General features: G+C 44.6%; 1 protein-coding gene across 2 annotated transcripts in view; it reads left to right on the top strand.

The window, feature by feature from the left end:
• The first annotated feature begins 6,823 nt into the window (after positions 1–6,823).
• LOC135539607 (histone deacetylase 7-like) overlaps positions 6,824–24,121 on the top strand; it is a 94,124-nt gene continuing 76,826 nt past the window's right edge. Inside the window, exons 1-2 of one of the 2 annotated variants that reach the window (XM_064965584.1) lie at positions 6,824–6,978; positions 14,553–14,621. The gene's annotated coding sequence lies outside the window, so the exon portion shown is untranslated. Of the gene's footprint in view, positions 6,979–14,189; positions 14,337–14,552; positions 14,622–24,121 lie in introns of those variants that run through there. The other variant, XM_064965585.1, reaches the window with a different exon arrangement.

The raw sequence follows: 24,121 nt of genomic DNA, 5'->3' as shown, positions 1-24,121 counted from the left end.
ACAAAGGAATTAAAGACATTTGGTCATCTGTATAGGGCAACGGGCATCTCATTTTCAGTTACCTCAAACTAATTTCTGTCACGTTCTGACCTTTATTTCCTTTGTTTTGTCATTATTTAGTATGGTCAGGGCGTGAGTTGGGGTGGGCAGTCTATGTTTGTTTTTCTATGATTTGGATATTTCTATGTTTTGGCCTAGTATGGTTCTCAATCAGAGGCAGGTGTCATTAGTTGTCTCTGATTGAGAATCATACTTAGGTAGCCTGGGTTTCACTGTGTGTTTGTGGGTGATTGTTCCTGTCTCTGTGTTTGCACCAGATAGGGCTGTTTTGGTTTTTTCACATTTCTTGTTTTGTTAGTTTATTCATGTATAGTGTCTTTATAAATTTAACATGAATAACCACCACGCTGCGTTTTGGTCCGCCTCTCCTTCAAGTAAAGAAAACCGTGACAGAATCACCCACCACAACAGGACCAAGCGGCGTGGTAACGGGCAGCAGCAGGAGCAGCGCGATAAAGACTTCTGGACTTGGGAAGAAATCCTCGACGGGAGAGGACCCTGGGCAAAGCCAGGGGAGTGTCGTCGCTAAGGTGCAGCAGGAGAAGAGGCAGCAGGAGCAGCGCGAGGAGGAATGGACATGGGAGGACGAATTGGACGGAAAGGGACCCTGGGCACAGCCAGGAGAATATCGCTAGAGTGAGCATCGAGCCAAGTGCCATGAAGCCGGCTCTACGCATCTGGTCTCCTTGGGCCGGCTTACATGGCACCAGCCTTGCGCACGGTGTCCCCGGTTCACCTGCATAGCCCAGTGCGGGTTATTCCACCTCGCTGCACTGGCAGGGCGACCGGGAGCATTCAACCGGGTAAGGTTGGGCAGGCTCGGTGCTCAAGAGTTCCAGTGTGCCTGCACGGTCCGGTCTATCCGGTACCACCTCCACGCACCAGCCCTCCGGTGGCAGCCCCCCGCACCAGGCTGTTTCTCCGTCTCATCCCTACAGGTGCTCACGCCTGTCCAGCGCTGCCGGAGCCTTCCTCCTCTCCAGCGTAGCCAGAGATCCCGCCCCTCAGTCCAGAGGCGCTAGAGCCCCTCTTCCAGAGGCACCAGAGCTACTCAGTCCAGCGCTGCCAGAGCCTTCCTCTCCAGCGTTGCCGGAGCTACCCGTCTGCCCAGCGCCATCTGAGCTACCCGTCTGCCCAGCGCCATCTGAGCTACCCGTCTGCCCAGCACCACCTGAGCCACCCGTCTGCCCAGCGCTGCCCAGCGACGCCAGTCTGCCCAGCGCCGCCAGTCTGCCCAGCGCCGCCAGACTGCCCAGCGCCGCCAGTCTGCCCGGAGCCGCCAGTCTGCCCGGAGCCGCCAGTCTGCCCGGAGCCGCCAGTCTGCCCGGAGCCGCCAGTCTGCCCGGGGCCGCCAGTCTGCCCGGGGCCGCCAGTCTGCCCGGAGCCGCCAGTCTGCCCGGAAGCCGCCAGTCTGCCAGGGGCCGCCAGTGCCGCCAGTCTGCCAGGGGCCGCCAGTGCCGCCAGTCTGCCCGGAGCCGCCAGTCTGCCCGGAGCCGCCAGTCTGCCCGGAGCCGCCAGTCTGCCCGGAGCCGCCAGTCTGCCCGGAGCCGCCAGTCTGCCCGGAGCCGTCAGTGCCGCCAGTCTGCCAGGGGCCGCCAGTGCCGCCAGTCTGCCAGGGGCCGCCAGTGCCGCCAGTCTGCCAGGGGCCGCCAGTGCCGCCAGTCTGCCAGGGGCCGCCAGTGCCGCCAGTCTGCCAGGGGCCGCCAGTGCCGCCAGTCTGCCAGGGGCCGCCAGTGCCGCCAGTCTGCCAGGGGCCGCCAGGGGCCGCCAGTGCCGCCAGTCTGCCAGGGGCCGCCAGTGCCGCCAGTCTGCCAGGGGCCGCCAGTGCCGCCAGTCTGCCAGGGGCCGCCAGTGCCGCCAGTCTGCCCGGAGCCGCCAGTCTGCCCGGAGCCGCCAGTCTGCCCGGAGCCGCCAGTCTGCCCGGAGCCGCCAGTCTGCCCGGAGCCGCCAGTGCCGCCAGTGCCGCCAGTCTGCCAGGTGCCGCCAGTCTGCCAGGGGCCGCCAGTGCCGCCAGTCTGCCAGGGGCCGCCAGTGCCGCCAGTGCCGCCAGTCTGCCAGGGGCCGCCAGTGCCGCCAGTCTGCCAGGGGCCGCCAGTGCCGCCAGTCTGCCAGGGGCCGCCAGTGCCGCCAGTCTGCCAGGGGCCGCCAGTGCCGCCAGTCTGCCAGGGGCCGCCAGTCTGCCAGGGGCCGCCAGTGCCGCCAGTCTGCCAGGGGCCGCCAGTGCCGCCAGTCTGCCAGGGGCCGCCAGTGCCGCCAGTCTGCCAGGGGCCGCCAGTGCCGCCAGTCTGCCAGGGGCCGCCAGTCTGCCAGGGGCCGCCAGTGCCGCCAGTCTGCCAGGGGCCGCCAGTGCCGCCAGTCTGCCAGGGGCCGCCAGTGCCGCCAGTCTGCCAGGGGCCGCCAGTGCCGCCAGTCTGCCAGGGGCCGCCAGTGCCGCCAGTCTGCCAGGGGCCGCCAGTGCCGCCAGTCAGCCAGGGGACGCCAGTGCCGCCAGTCAGCCAGGGGCCGCCAGTGCCGCCAGTCAGCCCAGAGCTTTCGCCCCTCAGCCCAGAGCTTTCGCCCCTCAGCCCAGAGCTTTCGCCCCTCAGCCCAGAGCTTTCGCCCCTCAGTCCAGAGCTTTCGCCCCTCAGTCCAGAGCTTTCGCCCCTCAGCCCAGAGCTTCCTCCCCTCTGTCCAGAGCGGTCATTTAGTAGGGTCACCGTGGTTAGGAGGCCACGGAAGCGGACAAGAAGGAGGACTAAGACGTTGGGGTGGGCAGTCTATGTTTGTTTTTCTATGATTTGGGTATTTCTATGTTTCGGCCTAGTATTAGTTGTCTCTGATTGAGAATCATACGTAGGTAGCCTGGGTTTCACTGTGTGTTTGTGGGTGATTGTTCCTGTCTCTGTGTTTGCACCAGATAGGGCTGTTTTGGTTTTTTCACATTTCTTGTTTTGTTAGTTTATTCATACCATGCTGTGTTTTGGTCCGCCTCTCCTTCAAGTAAAGAAAACCGTTACAATTTCTTCAAGTACCTACAGGTTAGGCATTATGTTGACACTCAACAGGGAGGTAGGACTCAGCCCATGAGTATAATCTACAACTGATACATTGTGACTGGAGAGGAAAGGGGTAAAAAAAGGTTTAATTTCTTACATGTCCTCTTGTCTTCAAGCTCTGTGAGGGAATGATGAAGCCCTGAAGGCTTGCATGCAGTGGCATGAGGATCTTGGTCTCATTTTTGAGGACGAAAAATTGAGAAAACAATTTTTAGATGCCCAGCACCTTTCATTTAACACAAGGCACAAGTTGATGCAATTGAATATTTTACATAGGGTCTACTACACCCGAGAGAATGTATAAAGATACATTTTAAATATTCAACATTTTGCCCAAGATGTAAATCGGGTGTGGGCACACTTCTGCATATGTTTTTGTTTGTCCTGCCCTAATCTAGGCAATTATTGGGACGACATTATTCAGATCTTATCACAGGTCACTAGTATGACTACCACTAGATCCTTCCCTTATTATTTTTGGAGATGACTCTGTTCTTCCAGTTAATATTGGTAAATTGGCAGTCATTGCAGCCAATAAATACACAACTGTTACCCATCCAGGACATCTACTCGAAATGGGGCCCGAGGAAGGAACGCAGCTTCATCAAGGAAACCCCACCCCCCCCACAGCCACGAGCTGTTCCTTCACTTACCGTCGGGTAGACGGCGTCAAAGCATGAGGTCTGATACCAACCGTCTCCGAGACAGTTTCTATCTGCAAGCCATCAGACTGCAAACATTTGAACTGGACAGACCACCTGCTCTGTATGTCCGCACCTTACCACACATTCACTCACTCATGCACACATCCAAACAGACATACAACACACACACACACACACACACACACACGTACACTTGCCCCCGCCCCCCTTCCCCAATACAGGTGTAAATATTGGACTATAAATTGTGCCTTCCTGTATTATACTAAAATGTATTATTCTACTGCCATTTACTTTATGTTCGTATTCTTTTCTTATTATTGTTGTTGCATTGTCGAGAAGGAACCTGCGAGTAAGAATTTTGTTGGAGAATGTATTCCATGCGTATCCCGTATATATGACTAATAACACATTCAGCTTATTGATCATGGTTTGTGAGATACCTCCCTGAACCAGTGACTATCAATAAATAATCATTTGCAGTAAAAGCCCTCTACAAGATACATTGTTATGGCCCGAGGGATATTGCATTGTAATGCCAGGTTAAAAATGTACAGTAACTGTCAAAACACTACCTTCCTGAAGGATATTTTGAGTACAATGTGTTTTTAAGTTGTTTTTATGGGTGTTATTTGATTTTACTGTTTGTATTTTCATACAGTGCATCCTGATACAACATTTCCTGCCATTGTCAATGTCTGCCACAGTCTCTCTCTCTCTCACACTCTCGCTCTCTCTCTCACACTCTCGCTCTCTCTCTCACACTCTCGCTCTCTCTCTCACACTCTTGCTCTCTCTCTCTCTCACTCTTACTTTCTCTCTGACACACACACACACTCTCTCTCTCTCTCTCTCTTCTCTTTCTCTCTCTCTCTCTCTCTCACTCATACTTTCTCTCTGACACACACACACACACACACACTCTCTCTCTCTCTTCTCTTTCTCTCTCTCTTTCTCTCTTTCTCTCTCTCTCTCTCTCACTCTTACTTTCTCTCTGACACACACACACACACACTCTCTCTTCTCTTTCTCTCTCTCTCTTTCTCTCTTTCTCTCTCGCTCTCTCTCTCTCACTCTTACTTTCTCTCTGACACACACACACACACACACACACACACACACACACACACACACACACACACACACACACACACACACACACACACAGTGTTGGAAAAAGTACATTTTTTTGTACATTGTTTACAGTTCCTATGCTGAACACATACTGTGTTTGAATTCTGTACAGAGTGGAAAGGCAAAAACGTCATGGAGGACGAGGACTCTTGTTTACAGATGTACAAGAGACTGCAATTATAAATATGGTTTTGGCCAACAATGCAATTAGGATTCGAGAGATAAGAGAGCATATTTTGAATAATGACACCATATTTAACAACATCAATGCTGTAAGCCTGTCGACCATATAACGTATCCTCCAACAGCACCGAGTGACGATGAAACAACTTTACAAGGTGCCATTTGAGAGAAACTCTGACAGAGTCAAGAATATGCGACATGACTTTGTAGAGGTATGTATGCAACACTACTTCCAGTACTTCAGACATACCATATTTACTCATCTGTATATCCTTTTGTCTGTTACAGAGAGTATTGGAGCTGGATGCCCATGTAATTCACCTGCTATATTTATGCTTTTATGGGACAATGTTAGTTTTCACCGGGCTGTTCTGGTCCAAAACTGGTTTGCCACCCATCCACAATTTGTAGTTGCATGCGGGCATATGGTTGATCGCCAACCATATGCCCGCGTGCCGCTTCTCCAGGCAATGGAGGACGCAGGTGGGGACATAGAGGCTGCCTCTGTCCAAGGTTGGATACGCCACGCTAGGAGATACTTCCCTCGATGTTTGGCAAGAGAAAACGTATCTTGTGATGTGGATGAAGTATTGTGGCCAGACCCAGGCCGGAGAAGAGATGAAGCCCCCCCCCCTTACCAATTCCTGGACTGAACCCCCGGGACTCCACACACACAATTGTGTTCCTTACTGTATTCTAAAGAATATACTTTTGGTTTACATATGTTCATGGTTTTGTTGTATGCTACTGTATACAACAGTAATGTTTGGCCTAATAAATATTTTCTGTTTCTACATTGCATTGGTGTTTACAGTGTACTTGTTACCCCTCTCAGCAGATTACTTTCACTCTAGAACATTGTATTGAAATGTAGATATAAGTCTATGAAAGACCAAAGAGCTTTAGATTTAGAACAACAGTGTTTACATGGTATATCCAAAAATGTACTATTATGAAAGCAGTGTTCATTCTGACATGTGTATATTGCATTTTGAATGCAGTGTTACATTTTGAAGGAGATGTGAGACATTTTGCATTTTGTGTGTGCAGTTTTGGGAATTGTGTGTAGAGTTTTGAAGAAAGGAGACAGTTTTGAAAACGTGTGTAAGCAGTTGGAAAAAACTGTAAGCAAACCTTACAGTGCCATTTTCTTGTTATTTTAATTTATGGATAGCCAGGGGCACACTCCAACACTCAGACATAATTTACAAACAAAGCATTTGTGTTTAGTGAGTCCGCCAGATCAGAGGAAGAATGCATGACCAGGGATGTTCTCTTGATAAATGCGTGAAATCGATTATTTTCCTGCAATGCTAAGCATTCGAAATGTAGAAAGTATTTTGGGTGTCAGGGAAAATATTTGGAGTAAAAGTACATTATTTTCTTTAGGAATGTAGTGGAGTAAAAGTAAAAGTAGTCAAAAATATAGAAATAGTAAAGTAAAGTACAGATACCCCAAAAAACGACTTAAGTAGTAATTTAAAGTATTTTTACTTTAAGTACTTTACACCACTGCTCACACACACTTTCCATTTTTTTTTCTCTTACTCTCCCCGTAGCTTCTGGTTCAGGGGTTGCACTGACAAAACCTACATCACACTGATAGAGCTGAGCAACTGTGTGAGTCTGAGAGAGAGAGAGAGAGAGAGAGAGAGAGAGAGAGAGAGAGAGAGAGAGAGCGGAAGTGAGAGTGGCTCAAAAGGCAGAGCAAGCCCCTTGTCTCAAGCACTTCTTCTCTCTCTCTCTCCTTGAACGTACACACTTGCTCTCCACCCACCCCGCTGTCCAGCAAGTATCTAACCCACCCACCCACTTCAACCCGTCCCTCTGAGATTGACCTGCTTGCTGACTGCTGTATGAGGGACAAGAAAGCACCTAACACTGGCTGTCCAAATCTAATACTGGTAAGAAAAAAATGGTTTTACTGTTCTGTATCAGATGGGTACTTTTGTATCACTCTGCAATCTGGTTTCTCAGGGGTTCTATGCGATTAGAGATGGGCTGACAAGAGAATGATATGTCACTTTACACTTCACTTCAACTCCACTGTACTTGACATGCTCACGTTAGAGAGTAAGGGTAACACGTGTGCAGATGAGGAGATATGTTGTTTATTCAAGTTGGTAAAGACGGGGTTTTGTTGATTCATCGTTGTTGTCATCTTGTTTGAGTCAAACTCCCCGGCAGATGTTCATGTGTCAAGTCTCTCATTGTGCGTTTCTGGAGAACAGCTTTAGCTTTGGTTCTTCCTCGCTTTGTGATGTAGCTTCCCACACTCGCTTTGTTGTTCATGTTAAATGATACCACACTAATATCACATGCGGAAAAACTCTGGGCATTCGGTGGAAAATATGATTATTCTACCTACAGTAGGTTTTTCCTTTTGTCGTTGAATTCGGAGGTGATGTTGCTTGGGACTCGGGACGGGGAGAGGGTCGAAAATTGGAAACAGACCCCACCCACCCCTGAGACTTAGTCAGTCCGCTCAGAAGAAGGGAACACAAAACAACAGTCCCACCACCAGTGTCAGAGTGTGTGTGTGTGCATGTGTGTGTGTTTGTGCCTGCAAGCGTGTGTGTGTGTGTGTGTGTGTGTGTGTGTGTGTGTGTGTGTGTGTGTGTGTGGAGAGACACACACAGAGAGACACACACAGAAACAGAGAGAGTACACCGGGTAAGGGGAAATTTCCTAATGGTTCATTTTGTTTTGATCACTCTGATGTGCTACTTTCTCCCCATACGGTTAATAGAACTTGCAGAGTGAGAAGGAGGAGAGATAGCTAGGAGCGTTGAGAGTGAATTGGCCTGCTTTCATAATCTGACCAATGTATTTCCATGTGTCCCACAGCACTGATCACTGCCCTACAGGTCCCTAAGCAGGGAAAAAGAACAAATCAACTAAATGTGCTTGCAATTTGTCCATCTCATTTCCCCCCTCTCTCCCTTCCTGTCCATTGGCACACGTCGTCTTATTCCTTTGAAAAACTGCCTTTATGATAGCGATAGCGCAATTTGAAATTGCAACATACAAACATTTTCTTAGTTGTATGGCTACACAATCTGTCCTAGCTGTAGAGTTCGACATTTGTGTACTTTACCACTGATTGTATTTCTACGGCGTGGGACAATCTTCAGGCAACCAAAAGTTGAAAACATAAAGTCATTATCAGAGACTAGATCAAAACTAGTCATCATAAGACACACAAAAAAAAACAGAGTGCAGAGCATTCCCAGCTCTTGATTTCTTGATCCTCCTCATCTTGAACTTACAGTGCACCACACTTAAATCTAGTTTGATAAAAAAAACACGACTGAACTCATGGCTCAGCCTTTTGCTCACTCTCTTGCCCAAAACACTAAAGTTCCTCTCTATTTTTAATCTTCCCAGGGCTACTCCATATATATATATATATAGTTGTGTATGTGTGGTTTGTTGAGCTCCTAAATCAGGAGTTTTATGCCCTTTTTGACAATAATGGTCCATAATGAGGACATTCACAAGCTATTTTGCTCTGACTTGGAGGTGACAAACTCAAATTACAGTCCAAGGAGTTCTTGTTGGTTTGAGAGTTGAAAGCGCTTCATATAGAGGTTTAGGACTGATGTCATCTACACCTAAATAAATCTCTACTGTTAAGCAGAACAATTCGATGAATTCATATTGGAGATGTGCACTGTTTCATAGACGCTCACTGCTCACCATTGAAGTTATACGAGACGTAGATGAGAGTATGTGTTGTAAATAACACACAAATGAAGTATTTCCATAATAGAGATGGTATCTCACTCCAGACCAACTATTGTTGAGAGTTACAGCGTGACATCGCAAAACAGTGATATTTCACAAAATACCTAGTTATGAAAAGTTCAAATTGGTCATATTTGCATAGTAACCACTATGATTGCACCCTGTGTTATGCTTCTTGGACCAATGGGTATGAGTTCTCTGATTATTACATGAATTTGAAATTCAATCAAATGAATTTCCTTTTAGTGGAACAGAAACTCTCTCTGTGAAATTCCAGATTGGGTAATCAGCCTCCTTTAATTACTTATGGCCAGTATTTCTGTTGCGGTGATAAATCTTCCAGCACAGACTGTGTTTAGCCTGTGGAGGTCACTAGGTCAAGACGTCAAAAGGTCACTGTCAGACAGAAGTAGCCCATTGGGACATAACACTCTCTCTGGGACAGTGGTTGACTTTCAGTCTTAGTAGAGGAGTGACCGAGACCATAGGTCAAGTGCAGAGAGGGAATTATTGTGCATAATGAGTAAAGAGGATGTGTGATGGGTGATTTTGTCATGGTAAGACTCCCTTGGGCTTTAGCCAATGTTGAGATTCAATGAGAAGTACTGTAGCCTCAGGGTGGTCAAATGGTTCGTTAACTGCCACCCCCTGCTGGAAAAGTTGAGTCATTGCATGACTCTCAGTATATTTCTGGAACAATACAACAAAAATGGATGTTTTAGTATCACATACACCAGATAGGTGCAGTGAAACGTGTTGTTCTTACAGGATCAGACATAGTAGTACTGCACCCCTGGAGTAAATTAGCGTTAAGGGCCTTGCACAGAGGCACATTGGCCGATTTTTCACCTTGTCGGCTCTGGTATTATGCAACAACGACCTTTCGGGTTACTGGCCCAATGCTCTAACCGCCAGGCTACCTGCTGCCCAAAATTATAACTGCAAAACTATATACCATATAATGACCAACCATCACTAGTTGTTGTTGTCACTTTGAAAGGTAGCTTTTGAAAGGGGCACAGACACTGGGTGATGGAAAGGGAGATTTGCAGGTATGTGCAAAAGAAGTGGTAGCCTTTTTCGGCAGTCAATGACCAAAAGCACCCTCTTTAGCCTCATGGATGGAATGTTATTAATATTTTTCATCATTTTATCATTAATACATTTTAAAACATGTTTTTTATACGGTTTTGTTATATTTCAGTCTTCTCTGTGTAATATTGGGATGCAAACTAAAAATGAAATGCATTTCAACTCTATATCTGACATGGTACAGGTGTCTTATTTAAAAAAATAACATAACCATGTATGTGAGGTGTATACTTTTGTTTCGAAATAGATTTGTTTAAGACTACCAAGAAACACTCTATTCGACCCTGATTTAGCCCACTGCAGTAAAGGGTGATGCTGGATGTATGATGACTCACTTGGGGGTGGAAGGAAAACCCACTAATAGCAACATAGACAGAAAGGCAAAATGCTGTACTGTCTATTTCTATCCATTATTCATGGCCTCCCTCATCTTTTCAATTTGTTGTCATCAACGAGGTGTGTTCCACGTGAATGAACTTTGTCGAGCATTTTAGATTTGAAACGTACATGATACGAGCTTACGAAGTTTCAACTCGTTCCCGTGGTCTCAAAGGAGTCAGAGCGCAGGGTTTAAATGAAACCTACATTTGATGTCATTCATTTCAAGTTGTTGCCTGCAGAGAGCAAGACATAAGACAAGACATTTACAATCCTTTGAGGTTACAGTACATGCACAAACACACACACACACACGCACACGCACACACACAAACACCAACACACGCGCTCGCACATGCACGCACGCAAACACACACGCACGCGCACGCACGCAAACGCACACGCACGCACGCACACACACACACACACACACACACACACACACACACACACACACACACACACACACACACACACACAGAGAGAGAGAGAGAGGAGTGTGCGAGGGCGTCGTATCACTGCGCTTTCCAGCATCTCTGCTTCCAGTGAAACGAAGTGAGTGTGTATTACTTGTCTTCTCTGTGGCTTAGCGTAACATAGCATCTGTGGCTTAGCGTAACATAGCATCTGTGGCTTAGCGTAACATAGCATCTCTACCAGGAATGGAAAGGCTGAAAGGCAACCCATTTTCGCTAGCATCTCAACACCTTCACAGTCACCACACCACTGCTAGCTAGAGACAGTAGAGTCTGAGGTTTGTTACAGGACGTTGACTAGAGTGGTCTCTGATAGAAAACACACTACCCTGATGTGAAAGGGAATTGATGTGATGGCAGAGAGAGACGGTAAATAGAATATCAGTAAATGGAATATACCATAACTATACACCCCCAAAAAGATATAAGACCTTCCAAGTGTCAAAGATAAATGTCACCACATCTTTCACATGTGCCTGGGAAAGGCTGGAACACAACAATGATCCATCACATTCATTCTCTCAGTTCCTTCACGCTTCCTGCTCTGCCTTGCCGGTGGAAAGGACAGTTTTGCTCAGTGACACACAGAAGTCATAGCTCAGCCGGTGTGTCTCACAATCAGAGAAAGAGACCATCAGACAGACAGACAGAACAGAGCAGAGCCACAGAACAGAGAGACTGAAATAAATAGATGGAGGGTGGTGAACACACCCTGTGCCCCCCCCAGAGATTGAATAACAGATGAGTGTTTGCCCAGGGATATACCCTCAGGCCTCCACCCAGTACCAGGAAATCTGTGACTGAGATAATATGACATATTCCAGGAATCATAACACTGCATGAAGCTACAGTAGGACTCCTCATAATAATAATAATCTCTATCAAATATTCTACATCTAAAATTGAATTATGCCATATACATGTACATGTTGAACACTGTGATAGGTGCAGTATGTATCTATCTATCTTTCTTTCTGTCTTTCTTTCTTTTTGGCAATCTGCCCTGTGTGTATGGTAACTTCTGTTCCCTCCATCACTGCATTGCCTGACTGCATTCCTTTCATTCCTATTGGCTTCCTGTGCCTGGGAGCGGAGCTGGCACCCCACTGGTCATAGAGCTCAGAGCTGTACATATCAGTATTTCTGAGGCATGTGTGCATGGTATCTCTCTCTCCCTCTCTGTTTCTCTCTGTACCTCTCCACCTCACTTGTCCTCCTCCCCATCTCTCTCAGCTCTACCCGTCCTCACCCACAGACACCTCAGCATTTATCTCTCTGACAGAACACAATGTGTGGTACAGGAGGGCACGGAAATCTGAGTTTCGACGGCTTACGAAGGGGGGTCCTCCAGGGTTCAGTTTTAGGGCCTATTATTTTTACGCTGTATATTTATTATATTGGAAGGAATGTAAAATCTACTGAACTCCATCTGTATGGTGACAACATTCTGTAAGACACAACAGCAGTAGCAGTCTGGGAACTCTTAGCAGTCTGGGAACTCTTAGTTCTCACAATCCTGGTCATTCTGGGTCAGATCAGCAGCCACTCCTCAACTCACTCTCCTAGATAATAGGATTATTTCCTTTTAAATGAGACTAAACGTTCTCCATTTGGCCAAATCCACCCTATGTCTACAATATGTCGTTGAGCACGGCCCACGGAGATAACTCTAACCTGATTTGGGATGGTCAAATAGATTCAGTCAGTTCATCTTTTGGAATTGTCTGAACCAGTCTGGCACTGTTTACACTTTGGCTCTCTTCAGTTCATTTAAGGTGAAATTACAATTCCACTCAAAACAAACTGATATCAACAAGTTTATCAGAACCATAATACAACACAGCTAGTGTCTCTCCTTTGGTAGTTATGGCAAGAGTAATCAGCCAACAAGTCATGGGTATGACTGCGGGGTTGACCCAATCCTAACTTGGGATACGTGCTTGTAGCTTGAATTTAAACTCGGCACTCCCATGGATCAATTCACAATTTATATTAATGTTGTGGCCCGGGGACCGTTTGCGGTCCATCCTTGATTAATTGTGGCCCCAATTTGTACTCTCATAATTTAGATTCATGTTTGATTCTTTGAAAATATGTTAGGAACATACCATTTTACATTAAGCCGTACATGATTTCAAAGCAAATGCTGTTGAGGTAAACTGCTATACAGCCACTTCCCTTCTGATGTTTGACTTCACAGAGGCACACACACAGACTGAAAAGGGAAAATCATTTTGGGATAACCTGCCGAACACTAAAAGTAATTGCCATTTTCTTCCTATTACTTCACACCACAATGTTTTACAACTGTAAGCTGAATAGAAGGAGTTATCCTTCTTCTTTGCTCAACAGAGAAAAAATGGTATTTTCAATAAAGTTTTGTTGGAGTGTGTTGTATGTGTGTTTGGCACCTCATGTTTTTGTCTACTCCAGCAGGGTGAGGCTGGCACTGTACATTGTCTGCACTCATCTTGTCTCTCCCTCCCTGCCATGTTCCTTATCTTACCCTCACACTCTGAAGAGTCTGTCTATGGACACTACTGGATGTGAACGTCAGGGCAGTGCACTAGTATTGTCTGTGTTTGTTTGTGGGTTTCTGTCTGTTTGTTTATTTGTGTTCATTCGATAATTGCTACTCTACATTCATACACATACATACGGTACAATTAACACCATATTGTTAATTGTACAATTAACACCATATTGTTTATTATAATGCCTTTGCATTTATTTTCTACATGTCTCTTGCTATTTGTAGTTTTTCATCAGCACTTGCATATGCCTTTCTGTTTGTGTGTGTGTGAACTCGAAATCCTCTATAACAACACAATATACCACATCCTTTCTATACTCGTTATTATCCTTGCAGCAATCTCTATAGAGAAATTCAGCATTACAGCGCGATTGAAAGTTAAAGGCAATGTTCCTGTCAGCCGAGCGGTCAATGCTGCAAATTTCGGCTCAATTTGAAATCACCTTTACATTTCTTGGGCAGAATCTGTAAGGCCCATAACGCTTCACCGTTACAGATTGAATAAAGCCCTGCATTTCGAGTGAGCTGTTTCAATGTTATTGTGCGATTGTGTGGTCTCCACTTTTAGCTCAAATGGACATGATTCAGACAGGCTGATAAAATGAGTGCGCGCCCTCTCACACGCAAAGAGTATTTTGAGTTCAGCAGGTGGAGCCCTGAGACCGAACTGGCTCATTTTACTGTTCCTCAAAGGAGATGAACGTTAGACTAACAGATCAACTCAACAGAAACGTCGCAGAAATTATAGCTTCAACAATGCGAAAATTAGACAGATTATGTCAACACCTCTCGCTTAGTTTTTTGTTGCGCGTTTGACGAAAGGAAGTAGGCTCGTCAATTTCTTTTGGAGTTGTCAAGATATTTCATTCGCTACATTTACAGTAGCCTCATATTACAGACGGCCTACATGTATCGCAAAATTGGACCACATGTTGCTCCCCTGTTGAATTTCATTCGCTAATTAATATCAGCGTTGAAGACGTCAATAAATTAGAAAACTGTTCCCAAATTAATGTGTCAAATAGTAACCACGGAGGTAGGCTACTTATTATTTGGTCTGCTCTTGAATAGTCTGTACAATTTAAATGTAATAGATAATCTTCAATTCTTCGTGTGCATTATGTTGGGAGAATTGAGGCAGAATTTAGTTGCCCATCAGAAAGTGATGATGCACTTAAATGGTGCACCTCAAAACTCACTCAGTGCTGAATGTATGTTGTACTCACGATTGTTTTCCTTTACTTCCTAACAGATGGACAGATAGAATCTGGACCTCAAATAGAGACAGGCGGACTGGAAAGACGCGTTTCGACAGTGACGGGTAGGATTCCATATTTCACTCACATCAAGGTTGTCTAGAATCCAGGTGTAGTGTAACCTGAGGTAGATTCAGGTGCGTCTGTAAACTAATGAAGGCTACATTTCCTGTTGAAAAGAGTGCGCTAACTGCATGGTGGTGTGGTTGTATTCTACACCATGTATTTATTGTAGGTTAAGGTTGCCTTAAATACTAGAAAAGGTGATATAGATCATTGGTAATCGTGTAATTGTGCAACTAAGGCATACGCTTGGACAGAATAGCCTTATTGTCAGTGAAGGTATTACATTTACAAGAGGCTCAAATACGACCTATAAAGTCATTGAACAGTTTGACTCATGCAATGGGCAAAACACTTGGTTCTTTGATGTACTGTAGGCTACAGTAGTTTATGAGTATGGCTGATGTTTTGTAGCAATGGGAGAGCAGCTGTGTTTGTGTGTGCGTGTGCGTGCATGCGTGTGTGTGTGTGTGTGTGTGTGTATGAGAAAAGGAAAAAACCTGGACACATGAGACTAGCTCACACACACACACACACACACACACACACACACACACACACACACACACACACACACACACACACACACACACACACACACACACACACACACACACACACACACTAGTCAGGATGAGGTCATAGTCATAGTAATGTGAGGATATAGTTACGCCAGTTTCACGTGTGCCACGCCAGAGGAATCGACACCACTCTCCGTTTGTATAGCCTTTTAGATCTCTTTCTCTCCATCTCGTTCTCCTCTTTCCCTCTTTCTCTCCATCCCTCTCCGATAACCAACTTAGTACATTGTGTGAGTGTACGAGCCTACCTGCCTCTCATGTCTGTCTGCATGCCTGTGTGTGTGTGTGTGTGTGTGTGTGTGTGTGTGTGTGTGTGTGTGTGTGCGTGCCTGCATAGATGCGCTAAAACATTTTGGTATCACTTTACCTGAATGTGTCATTACACAGGGATAGTCACAGCCTCAGGCTGACTCCAGTTGTTGTGACTGTCATTTGTTTAGTCGTGCAAGTATTATAACAGACACAGTGTAAAGGAGACTGCGATTGCGGGTTCAAGTGAAATGTTATAACCTTACCTTGGAGGTTTCTGTTATGTGCCACTGCCATGTGTGCAGGGTTTGAACTACACTTTTACTCATGGGGTGGTATCATGATACTACATTTTCCATAGCAAGAAGGAAAACACGACGCAGACTAAACTCTTGGAGGTGGTTTCCTGGACACAGATTAAGCCGAGTTCTGGATTTAAGAGCATGCTTGATGGGAAATCTCCATTCAAAAATCTTTTTAGACCAGGTCTGGGTTTAATCTCAGTCTGGGACACCAGCCCATAGTCCTTTAGGAACTTGCTTTATGTAACATAGTGTGTGCTATAACTTGGGGAAAGTCTGACAGTATGACAACATAATCCATGCGACATGCATCGTGCCAAGTTGTTCATTTGGCCGAACAACGCATTATTCATGCTTATCAAATGGCGAGCCATTACCTCTTCCCCTTAACAGAAGACCCTGCTGAAACACTGGCTGCTAGTAATTTGATAAGTATCAATGAAGTGATTGTTCACTCAATAATATGCTTGTTGCTATTTTTGTGTGTGCTCAGTTGGTAGAGCACGGTGCTCGTAACATCAAGGTTGTGGGTTCGAGTCCCACGGGGGACAGTACTGGGGGGGGAAAAGTATGAAAATGTATGCACTCTGGATTAGAGCGTCTGCTAAATGACAAAAATGTCAAATGTGAACAGAATGTGTTAACATGACTATATCTTATCAGACTCTTTGAGGTAAGCGAAGAAAGTAATATAACTTGGTTGGTACTTGGGTTAAGTGGATGTTCTGGACAGGGAATTGGCTGCTCTACCTCTGTGTATTTTTTTATTTTCTACTGAAAAACCACTTTAAAAAACCCAAGTGTGAGAGAGCAGTGCTGACAATATGGATAGTGTTGTGGCTGGACAGGACTAGACGTGAAGATCACGTTGTTGCCTCTTCCTGGTTTTAAACCAGCTCAGCTGACCGCACACGCGCTCCCTTAAAATATAGCAGTACTGCAGTGTGTGTGTGTGTGTGTGTGTGAGTGTGTGTGTGTGTGTGTGTGTGTGTGTGTGTGTGTGTGTGTGTGTGTGTGTGTGTGTGTGTGTTTGCATACATGCATGTGTGAGCTACCAAACTAACATCACATTTGTCTACACAGATCGCATTTGAAACAAAAAAACATGATATGTGCACACATACAGTTGAAGTCGGGAGTTTGCATACACCTTAGCCAAATACATTTAAACTTAGTTTTTCTCAATTTCTGACATTAAATCTGAGTAAAAATCCCCTGTCTTAGGTCAGTTTGGATCACCACTTTATTTTAGGAATGTGAAATGTCAGAATAGTAGTAGAGAGAATTATTTATTTCAGCTTTTATTTCTTTCATTACATTCCAAGTGGGTCAGAGGTTAACATACACTCAATTAGTATTTGGTAGCATTGCCTTTAAATTGATTAACTTGGGTCAAACATTTCGGGTAGCCTTCCACAAGCTTCCCACAATAAGTTGGGTGAATTTTGGCCCATTCCTCCTGACTGAGTGTAACTGAGAGTGTAACTGAGTCAGGTTTGTAGGCCTCCTTGCTCGCACACGCTTTTTCAGTTCTGCCCACACATTTTCTATGGGATTGAGGTCAGGGCTTTGTGATGGCCACTCCAGTATTTTGACTTTGCTGTCCTTAATGTCCTTAAGCAATTTTTCCACAACTTAGGAAGTATGCTTGGGGTCATTGTCCATTTGGAAGACCAATTTGCGACCAAGCTTTAACTTTCTGACTGATGTCTTGAGATGTTGCTTCAATATATCCACAAAATTTCCCTACCTCATGATGCCATCTATTTTGTGAAGTGCACAATCCCTCCTGAAGCAAAGCACCCCCACAACAAGTGCTGCGACTCCTGCATTTCACGGTTGGGATGGTGTTCTTCAGCTTGCAAGCCTCCCCTTTTTCCTCCAAACATAACGATGGTCATTATGGCCAAACAGTTCTATTTTTGTTTCATCAGACCAGAGGCCATTTCTCCAAAAAGTACGATATTTGTACAGTATTTGTATAATAATGTACAGTTACTAACCGTAGTTTGTCTTTTTTATGGTGGTTTTGCAGCAGTGGCTTCATCCTTGCTGAGCGGTGTTTCAGGTTATGTCGATATAGGACTCATTTTACTGTGGATATAGATACTTTTGTACCTGTTTCCTCCAGCATCTTCACAAGGTCCTTTGTTGTTGTTCTGGGATTGATTTGCACTTTTCGCTCCAAAGTACGTTCATCTCTTGGAGAGCGGTATGACGGCTGCGTGGTCCCATGGTGTTTATACTTGAGTACTATTGTTTGTACAGATGAACGTGGTACTTTCAGGCGTTTGGAAATTGCTCCCAAGGATGAATCAGACTTGTGGAGGTCTACAATTTTCTTTCTAATGTCTTGGCTGATTGTGTTTGATTTTCCCATGATGTCAAGCAAAGAGGCACAGAGTTTGAAGGTAGGCCTTGAAGTACATCCACAGGTACACCTCCTATTGACTCAAATGATGTCAATTAGCCTATCAGAAGCTTCTAAAGCCGTGACATAATTTTCTGGATTTTTCAAGCTGTTTGAAAGCACAGTCAACTTAGTGTATGTTAACTTCTGACTCACTGGAATTGTGATACAGTGAATTATAAGTGAAATGATCTGTCCGTAAACAATTTTTGGAAAAATTACTTGTGTCATGCATAAAGTAGATGTCCTAAACGACTTGCCAAAACTATAGTTTGTTAACAAGCAACTTGTGGAGTGGTTGAAAAACAATTTTTAATGACTCCAACCTAGTGTAGGTAAACTTCCGACTTCAACTGTAACCTTATAGCCATTGAAAGCTGCAATATGTAACTTTTTGGGTGACGAAATTCACATAGAAATGTGAGTTATAGATCTGTCATTCTCATTATGTACTATTTCTAGGCTTCCCATCCTAAAGTTTAATTTTTGTGTATGTTACGTTTGGTTTTGTACACCAGCTTCAAACAGCTGAAAATACTATATTTTTTGGTTATTGAAAACATTTTACAGCAGTTTAGGTGGTACAATAACAAGGGACCTTGTTTTTCACAAAATCTGAAATTAGGCAAACTATTAGAATTTTAGCATCCAGGAAATGGAGGAGTGATTTCTGCATATCGCACCAGTGGCGGTCGGTGCCATTTAAGATGAGGGAGGACAATTATTTTTGTATGAGCATGGCCTTATTCCTATTAAAGCATATTGGATGACTGTCACATCGATAGGTTTGATGATGATACTCAAATGTTTCTCTATTCCCTATATCCATCATAAGGTTGCTACAACCTAGCCTATGAATTAAAGTTTACAACATAGTTGCGCAGGTTGAGAGAAATTTGAGTAATCAAGGTGACAGATACACAGAGCCTAAACACAGCCTACATTGTTGTCACCATATTTGAATCAAATCAAATGTGTTACATGCTCTGAATACAACAGATAGACCTTATAGTGAAATGCTTACTTACAAGCCCTTAACCAACAATGCTTTTAGAAAAAAAGTGTTAAGTAAAAAATAGAAAATAAAAGTTACTAATACTTAATTAAACAGCAGCAGTTAAATAACAATAGCGAGGCTATATGCAGGGTGTACCGGTACAGAGTCAATGTGCGGGGGCACCGGTTAGTCGAGGTAATTGAGGTAATCAGTACATGTAGGTAGAGTTATTAAAGTGACTATGCATAGATAATAAACAGACAGTAGCAGCAGAGTAAAGGAGTGGTCAGGGTAGCCCTTTGATTAGCTGTTCAGGAGTCTGATAGCTTGGTGGTAAAAGCTATTAAGAAGCCTCTTGGACCTAGACTTGCCGCTCCGGTACCGCTTGCCGTGCGGTGGCAGAGAGAACAGTCTATGACTAGGGTGGCTGGAGTCTTTGACAATTTTTAGGGCCTTCCTCTGACACCGCCTGGTATAGAGGTCCTGTATGACAGGAAGGTTGGCCCGAGTACTGGGCTGTATGCACTACCCTCTGTAGTGCCTTGTGGTCGGAGGCCGAGCAGTTGCCATACCAGGCAGTGACGCAACCATGCTCTCGATGGTGCAGCTGTAGAACCTTTTGAGGATCTGAGGACCTATGCCAAATCTTTTCAATCTCCTGAGGGGGAATAGACTTTATCGTGCCTTCTTCACAACTGTCTTAGTGTGTTTGGACCATGATAGTTTGTTGGTGATGTGGTCACCAAGGAACTTGACGCTCTCAAACCTGCTCCACTACTTTTCCTGTAGTCCACAATCATCTCCTTTATCTTGATCACGTTGAGGAAGAGGTTGTTGTCCTGGCACCACACGGCCAGGTGTCTGACCTCCTCCCTATAAGGTGGGAAAGGGCAGTGTTGAGTGCAGTAGAGATTTTATCATCTGTGGATTTGTTTGGGGCGGTATGCAAATTGAAGTGGGTCTAGGGTTTCTGGGAGAATGGTGTTGATGTGAGCCATTACCAGCCTTTCAAAGCACTTCATGGCTACAGACGTGAGTGCTACGGGTCAGTAGTCATTTAGGCAGTTTATTTTACTGTTCTTGGACACAGGGACTATGGTGGTCTGCTTGAAACATGTGGGTATTACAGACTCATTAAAGGACAGGTTGAAAATGTCAGTGAATACACTTGCCAGTTGGCAGTGCATGCTCAGAGTACAGTACACATCCTGGTACTCCGTCTGGCCTTGTGAATGTTGACCTGTTTAAAGGTCTTACTCACATCGGCTACAGAGAGCATGATCACACAGTCATCCGGAACAGCGATTGCTCTCATGCATGCTTCAGTGTTACTTTCCTTGAAGCGAGCATAGAAGTTATTTAGCTCATCTGGTAGGCTTGTGTCACTAGGCAGCTCACGGATGTGCTTCCCTTAGTAGTCTGTAATAGTTTGCAAACCCAGCCACATGCGACGAGTGTCAGTGCCAGTGTTGTACTGTATTGACGCTCTGCCCGTTTGATGGTTCGTCGGAGGGAATAGCGGGATTTCTTATAAGCTTCCGGTTTAGATTCCCACTCATTGAAAGCATCAGCTCTACCTTTTAGCTCAGTGCGGATGTTGCCTGTAATCCATGGCTTCTGGTTGGGGTATGTACTTACGGTCACTTTGGGGATGACAAACTTATTGATGAAAATACCTGGTAGAATTGAGGTAAAACAGATTTGTTTCCCTGCATTAAAGTCCCCGGCCGCTAGGAGCACCACCTCTGGATGAGCGTTTTCCTGTTTGCTTATGGCCGCATACAGCTCATTGAGTGCGGTCTTAGAGCCAGCATCGATTTGTGGTGGTATATAGACAGCTACGAAAAATACAGATGAAAATTATCTTTGTAAATAGTGTGGTCTACATCTTATCATGAGATACTCTACCTCAGGCGAGCAAAACTTTGAGACTTCCTTAGATTTTGTGGACCAGCTGTTGTTTCCAAATATACATAGACCGCCACCCCTTGTCTTACCAGAGGCCTACCAAAAAGCTTAAAACCCACCAGCTGTATGTACCATGTCCTGTTGGTAAGATATACGTGATTGTAAATTGTCTATTTTATTATCGATTGATTGTACATTGGCTAATAGGACCGATGGTAAAGTTAGATTACCCTCTCGGTATCGGATCCTTACAATGCACCTGGACCTTCATCCCCAATACCTAAGTCTCTTTCTCCTGCGAATGACAGTGATGAGAGCCTTGTCGGGCGTCTGAAGTAAATCCTTCCCGTCTGACTCGTTGAAGAAAAAGTATTCCTCCAGTATGGGGTGAGTAATCACTGTGCTGATATCTAGAAGCTCTTTTCGGTCATAAGACACCATGGCAGAAACATTATGTACAAAATAAGTTACAAATAATGTGAAAACATACACAATAGCTCAATTGGTTCTGGGATCATAAAACGGCAGCCATCTCCCTCTGTCGCCATTCATATTAACATCATAGTCAACATAGCTACTAGAACTAACATGTTAGTAAACCCCCTACAATCAGCAGCGAGCAGTTTAGCAGTTATACCGGTGGGCCCCGGTGGCAATAAATGAATAAAACCGAACTAATATCTTGACTTGAAAAAGTTCCATTATGGGATAGTCATAGCCAGCTAGCAAACATAGCATCCCTCTCTGTTTGAGCCGGGTGTTTGAGTAGGCTAAACTAGCTAGCTGCATTCACTGGCTAAGTAAGTGAAGTTAAAAAAGAATTCAACAAAATATAACTATCTCTCGCTCTCTTTCTCGCTCTCTTGATTCTCCTTTATTTTTAAATAAATACATTTGTTCAAAACTGTTAAACTGTTGTCTTTCTCTCTCTTTGAGTCAACTGCTCACCACATGTTATGCACCGCAGTACTAGCTGGCTGTAGCTTATGCTTTCAGTATCCAATTCATTCTCTTATCCTTTGATTGGGTGGACCACATGTCAGTTAATGCTGCAAGAGTTCTGATAGGTTGGAGGATGTCCTCCGGAACTGGTCATAGTTACTGTGTAAGTCTAAGGTATGGGGTGATAACCACGAGCCTCCTAGGTTTTGTATTGAAGTCAATGTACAGAAACTAGCTGTCCTCGGTCTACACCATGGTGCAACCCTGTTAAAGTTACTGTAGACTTTCATTGCAAAACAGTGTGTTTTAATAAATTATTTAATATATTTATACCATGTTATACCAGTGTTATACTGTATCTATTGTCAAGTTAGCACAGGCATCAAGTCAATCTCATGACATTGTTATGAGCCTCTACTTCTGAGAATGTTACCTCCGTTTTCTACACTTTACACTTTTTTACACTTGTTTTTCATAGCCCAAAACCTGGCTCTCTTGACCCTTTGAACTGCGTTTAACAATTGTGAGTCTGTTTTAGCCGTGAGAAATGTTGAGCAGCATGCTTAGGAACTGGTGGGCTTGTGACTCTCTCTCTTTCTTTTTCTCACACATCTTTCTCCTTTTCTCTATCTAATGTCTCTCTCGTCTCTCAACTATGAGTCAGCGACCCCTCACCTTAGCCCTGAGGGGATCGGCTTCGTGAAAGGACTTGACACACCCATGACTTTGACCTCTGACCTTTTGATTGATCGGCCATTGTTCCAACACAGTTACAGTGGAGTGGAGCCATTGGGAAGGATGGAGTACAAAATTAACAAATAGAGAGAAAGAGAGAGAGAGAGAGAGAGAGAGAGAGAGAGAGAGAGAGAAAAGAGAGGAAGACTGCTTGAAATGAGAGTGCAAGACAGTGAGTGAGAGAGTCAGTCAGAGATTCAGTCAGAGAGTGAGTGAGTGAGTGAGTGAGTGAGTGAGTGAGTGAGTGAGTGAGTGAGTGAGTGAGTGAGTGAGTGAGTGAGTGAGTGAGAGAGAGAGAGAGAGAGAGAGAGAGAGAAAGTGCCTCTTTTGCACAAAGTGTCTTTTTGTGCCACCCAGTTAAATTGGTATAGTCAAGTAAGAGGAAGTGTTACTTTTGCGGTGGCAAAGTTAGTTGTTACTTCATCATGCTGGCTTTTGAAAATATCTGTAGTGAACTACGTTTTGAAAGTAACTTTAGTATTTGTATTAAGGGTAGCTTTAGTGTAGCTTAACTTCTTCCAGGTTGAATTCATTGGTAGCTTGGTAACTATATTTTCAGAGTAGCTTCCCCAACACTGGTTTAGGAATGTTCCAGTGACGTGCAAGGACTGTTTCCAAGAGACCATTCCCTTACTGTCAAACAGAACTTACCCAGAATGTGGTTACCATATTCTCTGAATATTCTATATTCATTTCCTAGACTCATTTCATGGGAACATTTTAAGAACATTCCTGTGTCCAGGTTTCTAAGGGTTAAGAGAATATTCCATCAACGTCCCACCAAACATACACAGAATATGGTTGCCATGTTTTCAGTATACAAGATCTTTTTTTTTTTTAAATTGAACCTTTATTTAACTAGGCAAGTCAGTTAAGAACTAATTCTTATTTACAATGACGGCCTAACCCGGCCAAGCCCTAAACTGGACGACGCTGTGCCAATTGTGCGCCGCCCTATGGGACTCCCAATCATGGCTGGTTGTGATACATCATGGAATCGAACCAGGGTCTGTAGTGACGGCTCTAGCACTGAGATGCAGTGCCTTAGACTGCTGCGCCACTCGGGAGCCCTATATTAATGTTCTAGACACATTTTATGAGAACGTTTTCTGTGGACTAAGAGAATATTCCAACAATGTCCCATGAACCATTCACAGCATATGGTGGCCATGTTTCAGAATATAAGATATTAATGTTCTAGGCACGTTTCAGTAGAACGTTGCATGATCATTCATCTGTTCGGTTTCTGAAAACTAGTACCAGAAAGCTTTAAAAGGAAAAAGTATCTAACAGGCGAAATGATGAACACGATCTGTTTTATCTGTTGCATAGTGCACAAGTTGACTGCAGGTATTTATATAAAAAGTACAAATATTCA

Source organism: Oncorhynchus masou, chromosome 5 (genome assembly GCF_036934945.1).
Source record: "Oncorhynchus masou masou isolate Uvic2021 chromosome 5, UVic_Omas_1.1, whole genome shotgun sequence".
Taxonomy (NCBI): domain Eukaryota; kingdom Metazoa; phylum Chordata; class Actinopteri; order Salmoniformes; family Salmonidae; genus Oncorhynchus; species Oncorhynchus masou.
The sequence above is the reverse complement of the archived record's forward strand: the minus strand, read 5'-3'. Positions and strand labels throughout refer to the sequence as shown.